Source organism: Leptonychotes weddellii, chromosome 3, assembly GCF_054177405.1.
Source record: "Leptonychotes weddellii isolate Sample4059 chromosome 3, ASM5417740v2, whole genome shotgun sequence".
Classification (NCBI taxonomy): domain Eukaryota; kingdom Metazoa; phylum Chordata; class Mammalia; order Carnivora; family Phocidae; genus Leptonychotes; species Leptonychotes weddellii.
Window position 1 is genome coordinate 145,017,712 of NC_138371.1, and position 15,971 is coordinate 145,033,682.

General features: G+C 40.6%; 1 pseudogene; it reads right to left on the reverse strand.

Moving 5' to 3' along the window:
* Nucleotides 1–13,290: 13,290 nt before the first annotated feature.
* On the reverse strand, nucleotides 13,291–15,126 carry LOC102749879 (small ribosomal subunit protein eS4, X isoform-like; annotated as a pseudogene).
* Nucleotides 15,127–15,971: the final 845 nt, after the last annotated feature.

A 15,971-nucleotide genomic window follows, 5' to 3' on the forward strand; every position in this document is an offset into this window, starting at 1 on the left:
AATAAATCATTCGTGTTCTCCTCCCAATATTTCAGTTATAAAAAAAGTTGTGGTGAACTTTCTTGTACACATTTTCTCAAGTGCTTCCTTTTTTTGTTACTTCTAATGAATTGCTTTAGTAGATTCACTCTGCATTTTTGGTCTTGCCCTTCGAATGCAAAAGCTGGAATGTGAAATGCCGGGGTACTACTTCTGCTTTTCTGAAATTTTACGGCTGCATCCAGGATGAGGAACTATTTGAGTTACTGAGCTATTGAATTCCTCTTTCCCCTGGGATTCCCCATGAACTCTGGGGAGGGGAGAACATGGTAGGCAGGAAACTCGGAGATCCACCTGTTGATTCATCCACCAATTAGCTCTTATTTTCAAAATAAACAACTCAAAGCCTTCCCCGACATGACATACCTCTATTGTCGTGGCTTCTCATTGCAACTTTCTCTTCACATCACAGTCAAACTTCACTATGGAGGAATCTTTGCTTGCTCTGAGTGCTCACTTCCCATCCAGCTCTCCACCCACTGCAGTCTGGGCTTTGGCCCACCTCAGCTACCACCACAGACACTGCCCATTCACGACCTTCTGGTCCCCAGGCTCTTGCAGGCATTTCCGGCCCTTCTTCACCTGGCTTCTAGGCACCCCTCAAGACCCTCGATCGCTTCCTGCTGAAGGTCCTGCCTCCTTTGATTTCTATGACACAACTGTATCCGTCTGTTAGGGCTGCTTCAGAAGAAAGTAGCAGAAAACTCAAGCCAAATTGGTTTAAGCAATAAGGAAATTCACAGGAAGTTCGCACAAATGGAAGTCCAGAGGTAGAGCAAATATCAGGGTTGGCTCCAGATATCTGTGATTCTTCTGGCTTGGTTCTCTTCTTTCCATTGGTTTCCTTCTCAGACTGGCGGGGAGCGAGGGCTGCAGCAAGTCTGGGTTTCATAGTTACTGAGGATGCCACCTGGAGGAAGGGAAAGTGTTGCTTCTTGAAGTTCTTCTAAGAGAATAATGAAGAATTTCGCTGGAGTCCCATTACACTTCTTATTTTCTTCTTTAAAATATATTTTTCCGGGGCACCTGGGTGGCTCAGTTGGTTAAGCGACTGCCTTCAGCTCAGGTCATGATCCTGGAGTCCTGGGATTGAGTCCCGCATCGGGCTCCCTGCTCGGCAGGGAGTCTGCTTCTCCCTCTGACCCTCCCCCCTCTCATGCTCTCTCTCATTCTCTCTCTCAAATAAATAAATAAAATCTTTAAAAAAATATATATATATATTTTTCCAATTTTAGTAGAATAATTGATGTGTAATATTGTATAAGTTTAACTGTGTACAACATGACTTGATATATGTATATATGGCAAGATGATTACCACAATAAGTTTGGTTAATGTCCATCACTCAGTTATAATTTTTTTCTGGTGATGAACACTTTTATTTATTTATTTTTAAGTTTTTATTTAAATTCCAGTATAGTTAACATACAGTGTTAGATTAGTTTCAGGTGTACAATATAGTTATTCAGCAATTCTATACATTACCCGGTGCCCATCACAAGTGCACTCCTTAATCCCCATCACCTATTTCACCCATCTCCCAACCCACCTTCCCTTTGGTAACCATCAGTTTGCTCTGTAGAGTTAAGAGTCATTGAGAACTTTTAACATCTACTCTCTTAGCAGTTTTCAAATATGCAGTACAGTATTGTTAACTACAGTCACCATCCACAATACATCCCCTGTACCTACTTATCTTATAACTAGAAGTTTGTATCTTTTGACCAACTTCACCCATTTCATCAAAATTTCTTGAATGTCATTGAGTTACTTGTTCCTCATAGTCCCCAGCTAAGGGGGTAAGATTATCTTTAGACTAGTTAGCTCAGTCCTGGGAATTGAGACCTTTAGCCTTCTTAGAGGCCTATGCACTTCACAGGGGGTTGGGGGAAATTATGTGAAGGAGAATAGGAAATTGATACTTGTTAGGAAACCAACAATGTCCACCACAACTTCTGTTTCCTGGTTTTTGTTTTAGTTTTCTTGTTTTGTTTTAATCTCAGGTTTTCTCTACTTGGTTCCCTAATGATTTCCTCTTCTGCCCAGCCCTTTAATATGATGGTCCCCAGAGTATCTCTTGTGCTTTCTTCTCTTCTCACTGTTCCTATTATCCCTGGGACAGTTCATTCACTTTCAAGGCTGAGTATGCTGATGACTTCTAAATCTACAACTCCAGATCATGGAGTTCCTATAAACGGTAGATTCTTTTATCCAGTTGTGTATTGTACATCTCCACTTGATTATCCCATATGCATTTCAAGTTCAACATGTCCCAAACTGAGTTAATCACCATGGTCCAAGACCACCACATCCTTCTGTATTCCCAATCACAGTCAAGAGCCTCAAACACTATTCCCTAAGTCATGGTAGACCCCTTTAACTTCCTGACATTGAAGCAGACACAAAGCCTTACAAGATCTAGCCATCAAAATTGAATAGGGCCACAGGCTATGAGAAATCCTTCCTATATTACCCTTTCTTTCCATTTTGGGTTGTGTTCTTGTCTTATGATCTTATGCACTTCAAAGATAATTATAAGAGCACTAATGTTGTTCACTAACTTCTTGACTGTAGGTACCACATCTTATTAGTTTTTAATATCCCTGTTCTCAGCATAGCATCTTGAACACTGTAGGTGTTCAGGAAATGTGAGACAATTATTAAATGAGTTTAGTCTTTAAACACTTATTAGGCCACTATTATTTTTCAGATACTCTCCCAAGCTCTGAATGTCTGATGCTCTTCATTGACAGACTTGGTCCTGCTCTGTGGTTGGGGTGGGTGGAGTCAGTGGGAAAATGCCAGAAGCTGTGTCCTCAGGCAGTGAGTGCCAGGTCAGGGCCAGGGTAAACAATTTGAAACTAGGTCACAGATCCCAAAAAGGGCTGGATGGGTCTAGGAAGTTAAGGCATGAAGCCAAATGGGTTGGTGTCTGAGTTTTTGAAGGGGCCGTTGGGAAGAAAATCTTAGAATGAATTCCAGGTCCATGAGAGACATCTATGGCAGCTTTTTACCCACCTTAAGATGCTCAGTGTCATAGTCATTGGGATACAGTGATAAATAGGAAATTATTCTTTTTTTTTTTTTAAAGATTTTATTTATTTATTTGACAAGAGAGACACAGCGAGAGAGGGAACACAAGCAGGGAGAGTGGGAGAGGGAGAAGCAGACTTCCCGCGGAGCAGGGAGCCCAATGCAGGGCTTGATGCGGGGCTCGATCCCAGGACCCTGGGATCATGACCTGAGCCAAAGGCAGACACTTAATGACTGAGCCACCCAGGTGCCCCTATAAGAAATGAATCTTAACCTAGTAGGGACTTATGGTTAAGTGGGAAAAGGATATGTAACAAAAACTTACACTTTAATGTAAGAAGTGATAGAGTAAAAAATACATATACAGCATTAAGGAATCCAGAAGAAGGAGCTAATGCATGTGCTTAAAAATTGTGACCTTGAGGGGATCTTTTCTTTGTTAATTGATTTTTTTTTTTAAAGAAAACACCTTTTCCCTGGCATAAATCGCTTCCTTTAATACATAGGCAAAAATTTGTTTGTTCCACTGTATCTATATGTCATAATTTTTTTCCAGGGCTCTTAGTAGCTTGGTACTCAAGCTATAAATATAAGAGTTTTTTGTTTTTGTTTTTGAGGATGGTTTTTATGCAGAGAAAAGATTCAGAATTTACTTTAGATATATAAAAATTAATATTCAGTATATTACATTTATCAACTATACCTTTAAATTACTCTTTTAAGTTTAGCTTATAAATCTTATTCTACTTAAAAGTCTAGCAAATTTTAACCAAACTTTATAGGAATTTAAATGTTTGTAAAATAAAAACCTTTAAGCATTTAAAATTGCATTTATAAATTTAATATATGTGATTTTCTTAGTAACTGCTACAGTTGCATGATAAAGTTCTTAAGTTTTAAATAACTCTTCTAATTGAACACAAATGTGGATAACCTTAAATATTCTAATGTTATGCATAAAGTTAGATTTCAACAAGTCTAAATCTGTCATACAGATTTTAAATTTATAAGGTTGACCCTTTATTGTCATAGGTCAAATTTTCTTTCATATCATGAATACTTAAAATAACCAAGCAAGCTCAGATTGTTTTTTTTTTTTTTTTTTTAACTTCTGCTCTTTACTTATTTAGGAGACACAGGATTCTCTAAATCAGGTAGGGGCAAAAGAGACAGGGTTCAGCTATGTTGTCCAGCTGGAGTACAGTGACTGTTCACAGACACAGTCCCACCATGAATCAGCATAGTTTTTTTGACCTGCTCTGGTCCCGACCTGGGCGGGCTCACCCCTCCTTATGCAACCGGTTGGTTCCTGCTCTAGGGCAGTCACTATGGATGCCGAACTTAGTGCGGATGTGGACACCGGAAGGGCATAGCGGACTACCGCTCAGAACTCCTGGGCTTAAGCGATCCTTCTGCCTCAGCCTCCCAGGTAGCTGGGACTACAGGCACATGCCATGTCCAGCTAGATTTAAACATAGAAATATTATTCATCGGGGTTTGATTTTCTTAACAATTTCTCTACTTAATTGGAAACTGTTCCAAGACTGGGAGATGCTTACTGCATGTGGACAAGATTATATCTCAGTTTTTTTTCTCCTCTCAATGCAGTTATATTCTTAGAGACTTTGGGATACCCTGCTTTCATTTGTAGTTGGGGTGGTTTCATGTTCCTCAATGCTGGATTCAAGAGATGTATTTCCTAATAAGTCCATCTATTCAGTCGTTTTGGCAATCGTGGCCTGGCCTGCTTTCATCACTTGATTGAATTTTGCATTTCTTTGAGTCTTAAATAGTTTAAGATATTTAAATGACTTGCCATCTACTGGAGCTAATGACTATTGTACTTGTGAATTTTTTGCATTCTTTTTATATCCTTCCTCTCTGTTAGGGCCCCAACACTCCCATGATATAAGGTCATCCCACTGAAATCTGGCTATCCTTCAAGGCTTTGCCATAGTAAAGTCACAAATTTGAAGGTTATCCTGACTTACTCCAGCCAGGAACTTTTACTGTGTTTGCTTATCGTCTCTCTAAGCCTGGCTGGCTCATTCTCATTTTTATGGTCTCAGTTTGAATGTAACCCCCTTCAGAGTTTTTCTCGGATTGCCCTTTCCAAGAGAGGGCTCCTTGATTATTTCATATACCACATAAAAAAATCTTGAGGAAGAAGAACAAAGCTGGAGGTCTCACAATTCCAGATTTCAAGCTGTACTACAAAACTGTAGTCATCAAAACAGTATGGTACTGACACAAAAATAGACAGATCAATGGAACAGATTAGAGAGCCCAGAAATAAAGCCATGCTTATATAGTTAATTAATCTACAACAAAGGAGGCAAGAAGATGCTATGGGGAAAAGACAGTCTCTTCAACTGGTGCTGGGGAAACTGGGCAGCTACATGCAAAAGAATGAAAGTGGATCACTTTCTTATACTATACATAAAAATCAACTCAAAATGGATTAAAGGCCTAAATGTGACACCTGAAACCATAAAACTCCTAGAAGAAAACATAGTCATTTCTTTGACATTGGCCATGGAAACATTTTTCTAGATACATCTCCTGAGGCAAGGGAAACAAAAGCAAAAACAAACTGTTGGGCCTACGCCAAAATGAAACACTTTTGTACAGCAAGGAAAATCATCAACAAAATGAAATGGGAGAAGACATTTGCAGATGATATATCTGATAAAGGGTTACTATCCAAAATATATAAAGAATTTATACAACTCGGGCGCCTGGGTGGCTCAGTTGGTTAAGCAACTGCCTTCGGCTCAGGTCATGATCCTGGAGTCCCTGGATCGAGTCCCACATTGGGCTTCCTGCTCGGCAGGGAGTCTGCTTCTCCCTCTGACCCTCCCCGCTCTCATGTGCTCTCTCTCATTCTCTCTCTCTCAAATAAATAAATAAAATCTTTAAAAAAAAAAAAAAGAATTTATAAACTCAACACCAAACAAGCAAATAATCTGATTAAAAATGGGCAGAGGACCTGAATAGACATTTTTCCAAAAAAGACATACAAATGGCCAACAGATACATGAAAAGATGCTCAACATGACTAATCATTAGGGAAATGTAAATCAAAACCACAACAGGATATCACTTCACATTTATTAGAATGGCTAGAATCAAAAAGATAAGAAATAAAGAAATGTTGGTATGGATGTAGAGAACAAGGAACACTCATGCACCATTGGTGGAAATGTAAATTGGTACAGTCACTGTGGAAAACAGTATAGAGTTTCGTCAAAAAAATAAAAATATAATTACCCTATGATCCAGTAATTTCACCACTGGGTATTTACCCAAAGAAAACGAAACCCTAATTCGAAAAGATATATGCATCTCTGTGTTTATTGCAGCATTATCTACAATAGCTAAGATATGGAAGCAACACAAGTGTCCATCAATAGACGAATGGATAGGAAAGATGTGGTAAACACACACACACACACACACACACAGGAATATTACTCAGTCATAAAAAAGAATTAAGACCTTGCCGTTTGCAGCATGGATGGACCAGGTATAGAGCTAGGTGAAATAAGTCAAACAGAGAAAGACAAGTACCATATGATTTCACTCATATGTGGAATTGAAGAAAAAACCAAATGAACAAACAAAGAAAAAAGAGACGAAAAAACCCACAAAAAACCCAGAATCTTAAATACAGAGAACAAACTGGTGGTTGCCAGAGGGGAGGTGGGTGGGGGGATGGGTGCAATAGAAAAAGGGATTTAAGAGTACTCTTACCGTGATGAGCACTGAGTGATGTATGGAATTCTTGAATCATTAAATTGTACACCTGAAACTAATATAGCCCTGTATGTTAATTATACTTCAATAAAAAATAAACATAAAAAATCTGTGATTATTCATTAATCCACTTGTTACTTCTCTGTCCCAGTAAAGTGCAAGCTCCATGTAAAGGCTTTTCTTCTTTTTTTCAATTAAGCATTTTATTTTGAAGTAATTTTAGATTCATAAAAGTTGCAAAGATAATATAGAGTTCTATGTACTCTTCATTCAGCTTCCCCAAAGAATATGTTACAGCTATAGTACATAATCAGAACCAGGAAGCTGACATTGCTGCAATACTATTGTGTAGACTTACAGACCTCATGGGGGTTTCATCAGGTTATATACACTCATGTGTATGTGTGTGTGCATGTGCGTATGTGTGTAATTCTATGCAATTTTATTCCATCTATAAATTCATATAACCTACCACAATCAGGATACAGAGCTATTCTATGACTACAAGGACACTCTCTCCCACTATCCCTGTAGGAGAACTAGTTTGTTTTATTCACTATTGTCCTGCCAATGCCCTGCGTCGTGTCGGGTACATGATGACATCCAATAAATATTTGTTGAATATACCAGAACATGGCTGATATTACTGGGGGAATTTACCTAATTTGTTTGGAGAAAGATGTATTACTCTGTTTATCGGATTTCAGTTACTAAGAGGATGTTTGAGGAGAAAAATATTATCAAACCCCATCTCATAATGACTAATTGGCAAAGAACATAAAAAATCCATGGCTACCAAGATCTCACAGAAATGTTACATCACTCCAAATCTTATAATCAAGACTTCGCCAATGTGAAAAGATTGTAAGTCTTGGGAGGAGGCTTCGAAAGACTATATATATATATATATATCGCTGATGAATTAAGTGAAATGTCATTTCGACATCATCTGGAATCCAGACTAGAAGATGGTGGCCTGACCCGAGTGCAGAGCTCCAGCGCCCTGAGGCCTTGCTTCCTCCTGTTTCCGGTGACTACTACCGTCCCAGAGTAAATAGAAGCATGACCCTCCATTAACGTGCTTTAGACCGACTACAATAAAATTTCCCGTAATGGGTACTAGGGGGAAATCGACTACTCCTGAAAGATATTTGCACATTGTTGGAGTTTCTTGACCTTAAGATATCTTTTTGGAAGCATTTAAAGAACTAAAGAAAGAAATTGCCCTTTAAGGAGACCTTGTGACAGAAGGAGGGGGGGGAATAATTCCACTGCATACCAGACCTTACCTCTGCACAGAGTAACCACAGGACAAATGCTAAAGCAAACATGCTATAAGAATGCCACAATATTCATTCCCCTCTTTTCTGATAAGAAAGGTTTATGAATTTTTATATCTTGAAAACCTTTGTTTTGCAGACTTTGCTTTAGCAGTTTGCCTCTTACTCAGCATGTGGAGACTGAATCACTTCGGAATCCATTTTTATTTAGTTACTGGAGGTGTAGCATTTAGTGTATTTTGTGTTGGAAACCGCAGGTAGGACCTGTTTCTGTAAATGATTTATTTCCATGGATCTGTTCCTTTAATTGATTTGATATTTACTTAAGAAAGTTCTTTCTTTGCTTGCCTTGTCAGCCCCCTCTGAGAACTATTGTAAAGTATGTTGCTGTCATAAGTAGGCTGATTCCTTCCCAGACCAGTCATTTCTCTGAGGTTTATACATCTTTAAATGGATTCTGGGCACCATTTCACAAGGATTTTTCTTTTTTTTTTTTAATTTATTTATTTATTTGAGAGAGAGAAACAGCATGAGAAGGGATAGGGTCAGAGGGAGAAGCAAGCTCCCCGCTGAGCCGGGAGCCCGATGTGGGACTCGATCCCAGGACTCCGGGATCGTGACCTGAGCCGAAGGCAGTCGCTTAACCAACTGAGCCACCCAGGCGCCCCACAAGGATTTTTCTTGAAGTTCTCTTTTGGGATAAAACCTGTGGCTTGGGGAGGCTTTAACCTGGACCTCAGTTAACACTATAGACTATTTTTTAAAAAGATTTTATTTATTTGGGGGAGAGCACGAGGGGCTGGGGAGGAGGAGAGGGACAAAGGGAGAAGTAGGCTCCCCACTGATCAGGGAGCCCGATGTGGGGCTTGATCCCAGGACTCTGGGATCATGACCTGAGCCGAAGGCAGACCTTAACCGACTGAGCCACCCAGGCGCCCCCAACACTATGGACGATTGACTTAGCCTCAATTCTACTTGGATTTTAAACAAAAGCATCTTTAGAACTCTTTTCTAGTTTCATTGATTTTAAAATTCAACCCAAATAAAAACAGGGTGATTGCTATAAAAACTCAGCTTTAAGAAAAGTCCTGTGCCAGTTCTCCCAACCACACAGCCAGCCTTGAGCCATTCTGGAGTGACCACTGGATACATAAGCTGTGATGCAAAGTCCTTAAGCTGGGAGGCCAGGCTAGAGTGCCTCAGTGTCTTCACCTCTCTGGGTAATAGGGATTCCAAGGTGCTAAAAGGATTTGTGTGGGTTTCACCTCAGTCCCCATCCATACTGTGGGAATGAGGTGGGTATGGGGTATGCTCTTCAAGTTGAATTTCTGAGCTCCCCGGAGCTGGCTGTGGCAGGGTCCAGGCCCAGGGGGGAGGGCCTGGAGAAGGGATGTCCCCATTCTGCACCTTGCCCCGCTTCCTCAACAGCAGCCGGAATGTGTTCTGTCCCTTTGTACCATCCTTTCTCTTCCTGTAAATGGAAAAATGCACCCATGGTGCTTGTCTCCAGCTCACTGAAAAGAAAGAGTGGTTTTTATATGGAGAGGAAAACCAAAGGCCAAGGTCACTGGACCTAAAGAGAGCTAAGAAAGAAAACTGCCTTCCAAAGCATCCAGCTGTTCCCAGCCACTGAATCCCATTGGTATCAGAGCTTATGGTGCAAGCGATTTCAACTCGGAGCTCCTGGCTGCAATCTTGGAGCTGGCCCCAAGAACTGCAGGGAGTCACTGAATTTCAGCTTTGCTTAGGGAAGTTCACGACGCAAGGGAAACCCTGTTCAGCCTTCCAGAGAACTTAAAGACTCGTGTCTGACTTGGATCAATTAGGTGCACTTTGCAGACACTTTGCCCTTATCAACACAAACATTTTCCCCAATGTGGCTCTCTGCTTTACCCTTGCCTCTGAGGAGGAAAGTCTTGTTAATGGAGAGGGCAGACCAAGGGCAGGGAATTGCTCATTTTTCTGCATCATGGAAAATATAGGATGTGCAGGAAACATATCCTTTCAACTGGCTTAATCCTTCAGTGAGGCTCATTTCAATGAGCTCCATTGTGTTCAGTCCTTACTGGAACGCGATAAAAATAGAACACTTAGAGTGCTATGTCTGTGGAACCAGAGCGAAATAGAGAGTTGAGGTAATTGCCCAGATAATCCAAGCAAAAACAAAAACAAAACAAAATAAAACCAACCACTGTTGAGAAAAAAAAAAAAAAAAAGCAGCTTTAGGAGTTTGAATGATCCAGTCGGGTTCCCTACATTGTTCAAATTCATCAGCTCTGCTTCTATATTTACTTTTTCTACATAGACTGAGCCTAAGTTATGTTGAAGGGCTTTCTTCCCCGCATATTATCTCAAGTACCACCTCAAAAAAATGCTTTTGCTTTAGAGTATCCCACTCTGTCCTATTTCCCAGTAAGAGAAAAAGTAGATCTCACAATAGATTTATGCATGTTTTTAATATAAGACAGCAGGGTAAAGAATAGATGACTCTGGAGTTTGCGGGGAGATTTCTTTCTCATTTGTTTCTGTGAGTTCCCCTTAGCAGGTTGCTAAAGGCTGGAGATATTTTATCTACACACTCACATGTTTTAGACCTGTGGCTTTATGCTTGGCTAAGTGCCTGTCATGTGTGTTCGTTGCCAGCCCAACAGCTTGGCTCATTTAGAAAATCAGGGAACCCAATTTCCTCTGACAGAGCAGCTGGTAATATTCCACTGGATGTGAGTGAGACGCTACCTGAATTGGAGATGTCGTCCTGGCCAGAGTTCTTAGACTGGCTTCCCACTTTGGGACCTTGGGACTGTGACTGGTCTCCGATTACACTCCCTGACCCTGTTGTCTTAAAGGCACTGTTTCTCTCACCATCCCTCTTATAGGGACTCAAACCTTTTCATTCATTTTTCTGATTTTTCCTTCTGCCTCTTTCCCAACATAACCAGCCACCAAGTACTGTGGATTCTTCTTTCCCAAAAGTTTCCATTATTCTGACCTTCAATTTTAGTCCCATTCCCTGAGTTTAGGTTCTCATTTTCTTATCCCTCCTAATAATTTCCTGGTTTTTTTCAGTCTCACCCGTTTCTAATCTGCCCTAAGTAAATGCCAGAACAAACTTCCTTAAAGCTCTCCTTGATTAAGTTGTAATTCCTTGCAGAAAAAAATTCCTTCCTTGATAGCTCCTTGTTCCCAAAAAGTTCTGCCCAAATTCCTCACCCTGGCATTGAAAGCTTTTGTGAGTTTGGTTTTGATGACATTGGACCCTCACATGAAAATTCGTCTCCAGCAAGTTGAGCTTATTGTCCTTCTACATGAAATGCCCTTCCTTCTCTTGCTCACCCCTTTCCACCCTTTGACCTTTGCTGGAACATGTCCAAGATGGGGAACACATATACATGGCAGCTCATTGCATTTTTGAAAAGCTATTATTGATAAGAATGCATGCCTGCCTTCCTCCCTCCCTTTCCTTCCTTCCTTCCTTCCTTCCTTCCTTCCTTCCTTCCTTCCTCTCCCCCCTCTCTCTCCTTCTCCCTCTTCCTCCTCCCATTCTTCTCCTCCTTCTCCTCCTTCTTCTTCTTCTTCCTTTTCTTCTTCTTCTTTCCCCTCCTCCTTCCTCCTCCTTCTTCCTTCTTTCTCTCCTTCTGTCTCTGTCTCTAATTTTAAGATAATTTCTGCCTGCCTGTGACTTATTTGTTTTTCATCTGCCCTCAGGAGCAGTACAAAAGAAATATCATTCTTCTTTTATATCAAAGCCCCTTGAATATTTGATGAATGCTACCATAGCTATCTTGACTAATCCAGATACAAACCGGGTTGTATTAAATGGTTTTCTATTTAAAAAAATCATTTTCTGGGCGCCTGGGTGGCTCGGATGGTTAAGCGTCTGCCTTCGGCTCAGGTCATGATCCCAGGGTCCTGGGATCGAGTCCCGCATCGGGCTCTCTGCTCCTTGGGAGGCTGCTTCTCCCTCTGCCTCTATCTCTCTCTCTCTGTCTCTCATGAATAAATAAATAAAATCTTTAAAAATAAATAAATAAATAATAAAAAATAAAAAAATCATTTTCTATTAAAATGGTTTCTAAATCATTCTCCATCTTGGCTGTTTTACCTGGAAGTGCTCCAGGGTATTAACAATAATCTTAAAATACAGATTATCAGAAAAAACACAACTTCCTGATTTATAGTATTCGTTCCAGAGAACTTGATGTATTTGTACCACTCATTTGGCTCATTATGTACTGTAGTATTTACAGGTTTTTTTGGCTGTAGAAGAGGAAGGGAATATTTCTGGTGCCTTTGCAATTTTGCTTATAAACTACATGATCAGCCTCTGGAAAAAAGCAACTCAGATCTGTAAATCTCTGTGTTCTTTAAAGAAGGTCCTGTATCTAGTAGGCATTCAATACTTTGATTTTGAAAAAAATAATCTCTAGTCATGAACTTCGCTATATCTAGTGTTCTCTTCTCAGTTCTTATTTGATCTCTTGGCAGTATTGACACTATTGACTACTTTCTCCTTCTGGAAACTCTTCCTTTGGTTTCCATGACAGTGTACTCTGCAGATTTTCTATCTAACTCTCTCCACTTCTCAACCTTCTTTGTGATTTCTCTTTAACATGGTTTCCTGTGGGGCTCTTTCTAATGCCTTATCCCCTTCTCCCACGTCATCCTGGCATCATCTCCTATAATAAGATTCTAGCAGTTTGTGAATGCTTAAAAATGGTTCAGCTTTCCTTTCCTCGGAAGAGAGCTGGTGGGAAGAAGAAAATTGAAGAGATTTGAGAGATATTTAGGAAGTGGGGTTGAATGACCTTAGTGATGTCCTGGGTTCTGTGGTGGGAACAGGGAAAGGAAGAGGGAGGAGCAACAGGTAAAGGAACATTGAGGACAGGGTGGTAGGTTGTACTGGGGAGGAAGAGTATGGGATTATCCACTATACACGTTAGTTCCCATCCTCACCATAATCACCTGTGTCCCTGCACGTGGCCTGCAGTAGACCTTCCCTGCAAGGACTCACCATGGATCCTCTGTGCTCGTGGCTGTATCCCCTTGCCTCGTACAGCACACATTGTGGAATGCTTAAAAATATCTTTTTTATTTATTTATTTATTTATTTATTTATTTATTTATTTATTATTATTATTTTTAATCACGCTGCATTATCTTTCATTAAGTATAAAGACTTCCAATCACGTCACCTAGAGACCATTTTACCCACTGCTCTATTTGCCCACCCGTCCCTTGTCTCTCTCCTTAACAATGGTGAGGCAGATACCCTTTCCGCAGGGAAGAGCGCTCCATGGTTTGTTGCCTTTGCCAATAACAAAAATGTTAGAGAGCCAGGTGGCAAAGCTGTTACCATTGGCATCTTTCATCTGAACTACATCAAAAGAACCAGGGTGTCCCTCTTTGTCGGTGATCACACCAGTTTCTTCCCAGGTTCACCCCTCTGGTCCCCATACACAGATTACCAGTGTCAAACTTGATGAAATCAGTCATCTTTCCAGCCCCCAAATTAATCTGAGTGGTGTCATTCACCTTGATGAGGGAATCAGGATAGCAGATGGTGTGAGCATCATGGGTCTCTGGATAAAGAATTCCTTTTGTCCCCACAAAGATCTTTCTCACTTTGCACAACTTATACTTGGCCTTCTCGGGTGTAATCCAATGAACAGCAAAGTGACCCTTGGTGTCATAGATCAGATGGAATTTCTCCCCAGTCTTATCAGTGCTGATGACATCCATCGAACCAGTAGGGTAAGTTATATCAGTTTGGACCTTGCCATCAATCTTAATAAAACGCTGCATACGGATCTTTACTTCACCTCCTGTCAGGCCATCCTTAAGTCTTTTCCTTAGGAAAATGATGAGAGGGAGACATTCTTTCAGCTTATGGGGACCAGTAGATGGGCAAGAGGCAAACACACCAGTTTACCCAGCAGCCAATGCTTTGGAGCTGCTACACTCTTCAGATGGCACCGTGAGCCATGGCTGTGCTGGGCATGAAAAGAAGATTGCCTCCTTCCAGTACATTAGAAAAGAGAGCTAAAAGTATCTTTTTAGAAAAAGGTTTGATAGGGCCCATTTAAGATTGTTCAGGGAAGAATGTGCTGTCATATCTTGTTGCATACAATTGGAGTTATAAAACAGAAGAAAAAAAAGACAAACATTGGAATTTTAAAATGTATTACGCATTAACCGAACATCAGAAAGATGACACAACACATTGGATCCAATCAGTGAAGTGATATTTACTGAGCATCTGTTGTGGACAAGGCTCTGTGTTAGGTCCTTTGGGTAATCATATAGGGTTTGCTCACCAAGGGCTTGCTCAGGGGAGATCTGGCTTATACCTGTTGTCCCAGCTGAATTATTAACAGTTCTCTTGTGTGCTCTAATGTGTTCTTATCTGGACAATATATTAATTGATCACCCTATCCCTGGGGAATATGAATAATTCCAATTCAAATCAAGAAAGGGGATTGTTTTTGATATCAGATTGGATGAGGGTCAGAGTCAGCAGCCAGGCATGGGGGAATTTAGGGCTATCATGAGGAAATTCACTCCAGAAAATTATTGGGAGAAACAAACAAACAGACCTCAAACTCCAAACAGAATCAAGAAATCTCTAGAAGGAAGAGTCTAAATGGCCTCATTTTCTAGATGTTGCCATCCCTTCTTGGTTTGAAATTTCCACTGTAAGAGTTATTCCCTGGGTTTCTACACAAAAGCAGTGGGGAAGCCGCAGACTCTTGTCTTCAGAATTCCATTATAAAAGAACAGTATGGCTAGAGAAGGACTGAGACCTCTCCCTCCCATTCCTGGAAAGTCTTTCCTCATTGGCTGATGAGCAACACTACCAAGTTTGGAGACTGCTTGGTTTTCCCCTTGGCAGGGGACAGGGAAAACAAGAAGGCATAAATCCTGGGGGAAGCTTGATCAAAACTGATGATTGCCAGGACCCCGTGTGAGCCTTTAAAGGGCAGGGGAGTTCGGTCCTGCGTACCTGGAAGAGCTGGGACATTGTAACTGGAAGGAGGTGGTCACGAGAGAGAAACCAGAATGAAATCAAGTATAATGATACAGAGGACTTTTTTTTTTTCCATAAGAATTCAAGGGACTGGTCCTCGTGATCATGATGAAAACAGAGACAGTAGCACACTGTGATGAATGGGGGGTTGTCCCAGGAGCAGAGGAGTGCCGGACAGGTGCTAGAGAGGGAAGGAGCGCTGCTGGATGTTGTGAGTGGGAAATCAAGGGAGGGAGAGAGACAGGTGCCTAAAGAGGATTTTTTTAGGATCTTTTACTGTGTATGGGTTTGTAAAAACTCTTTTCCTGATCTATGGGAATTGCATAAGCTTTACCAGCTTCACCCAATAATGTGGACTCTGGCAAGGGTCTGGGGACCTCCATGTATGCCAAGCACATATTTGACAGAATAAAGATTGTAGATGTAATTAATAAAATATAAATGAGCAAAAGCATTACCGAAGTCACAATGACTTCTCGTTATATATATCTTCCCATCAATAGATAATAAAAAGAAGAGCTATTTTTGTGTGGGAGTGTGAGGACAAGTCTTGGAAGGTTTCAGAAGCAGGAAGGTAACAAACGCAGGTCTAGGGGCATCCTCAATTCTTTACTCATCCTCCTGTGTCTTTACTCCTTTATTCGTCAACATATAGTGTTGAACTTTCCTATAGAAATGACATACAGTTTTTGCTTTTAATAAAAACCTAGAGGTTATTTCTGACATAGGAATTTGGTGTTTCCTTGAGTTTTCTCTTAGAAGATGGGATTAAAAAAAAAAAGAGGCAGGTACATGTTTAAAGCATGTCTTGGATATTTTCTTTGACTATGACAATGTTA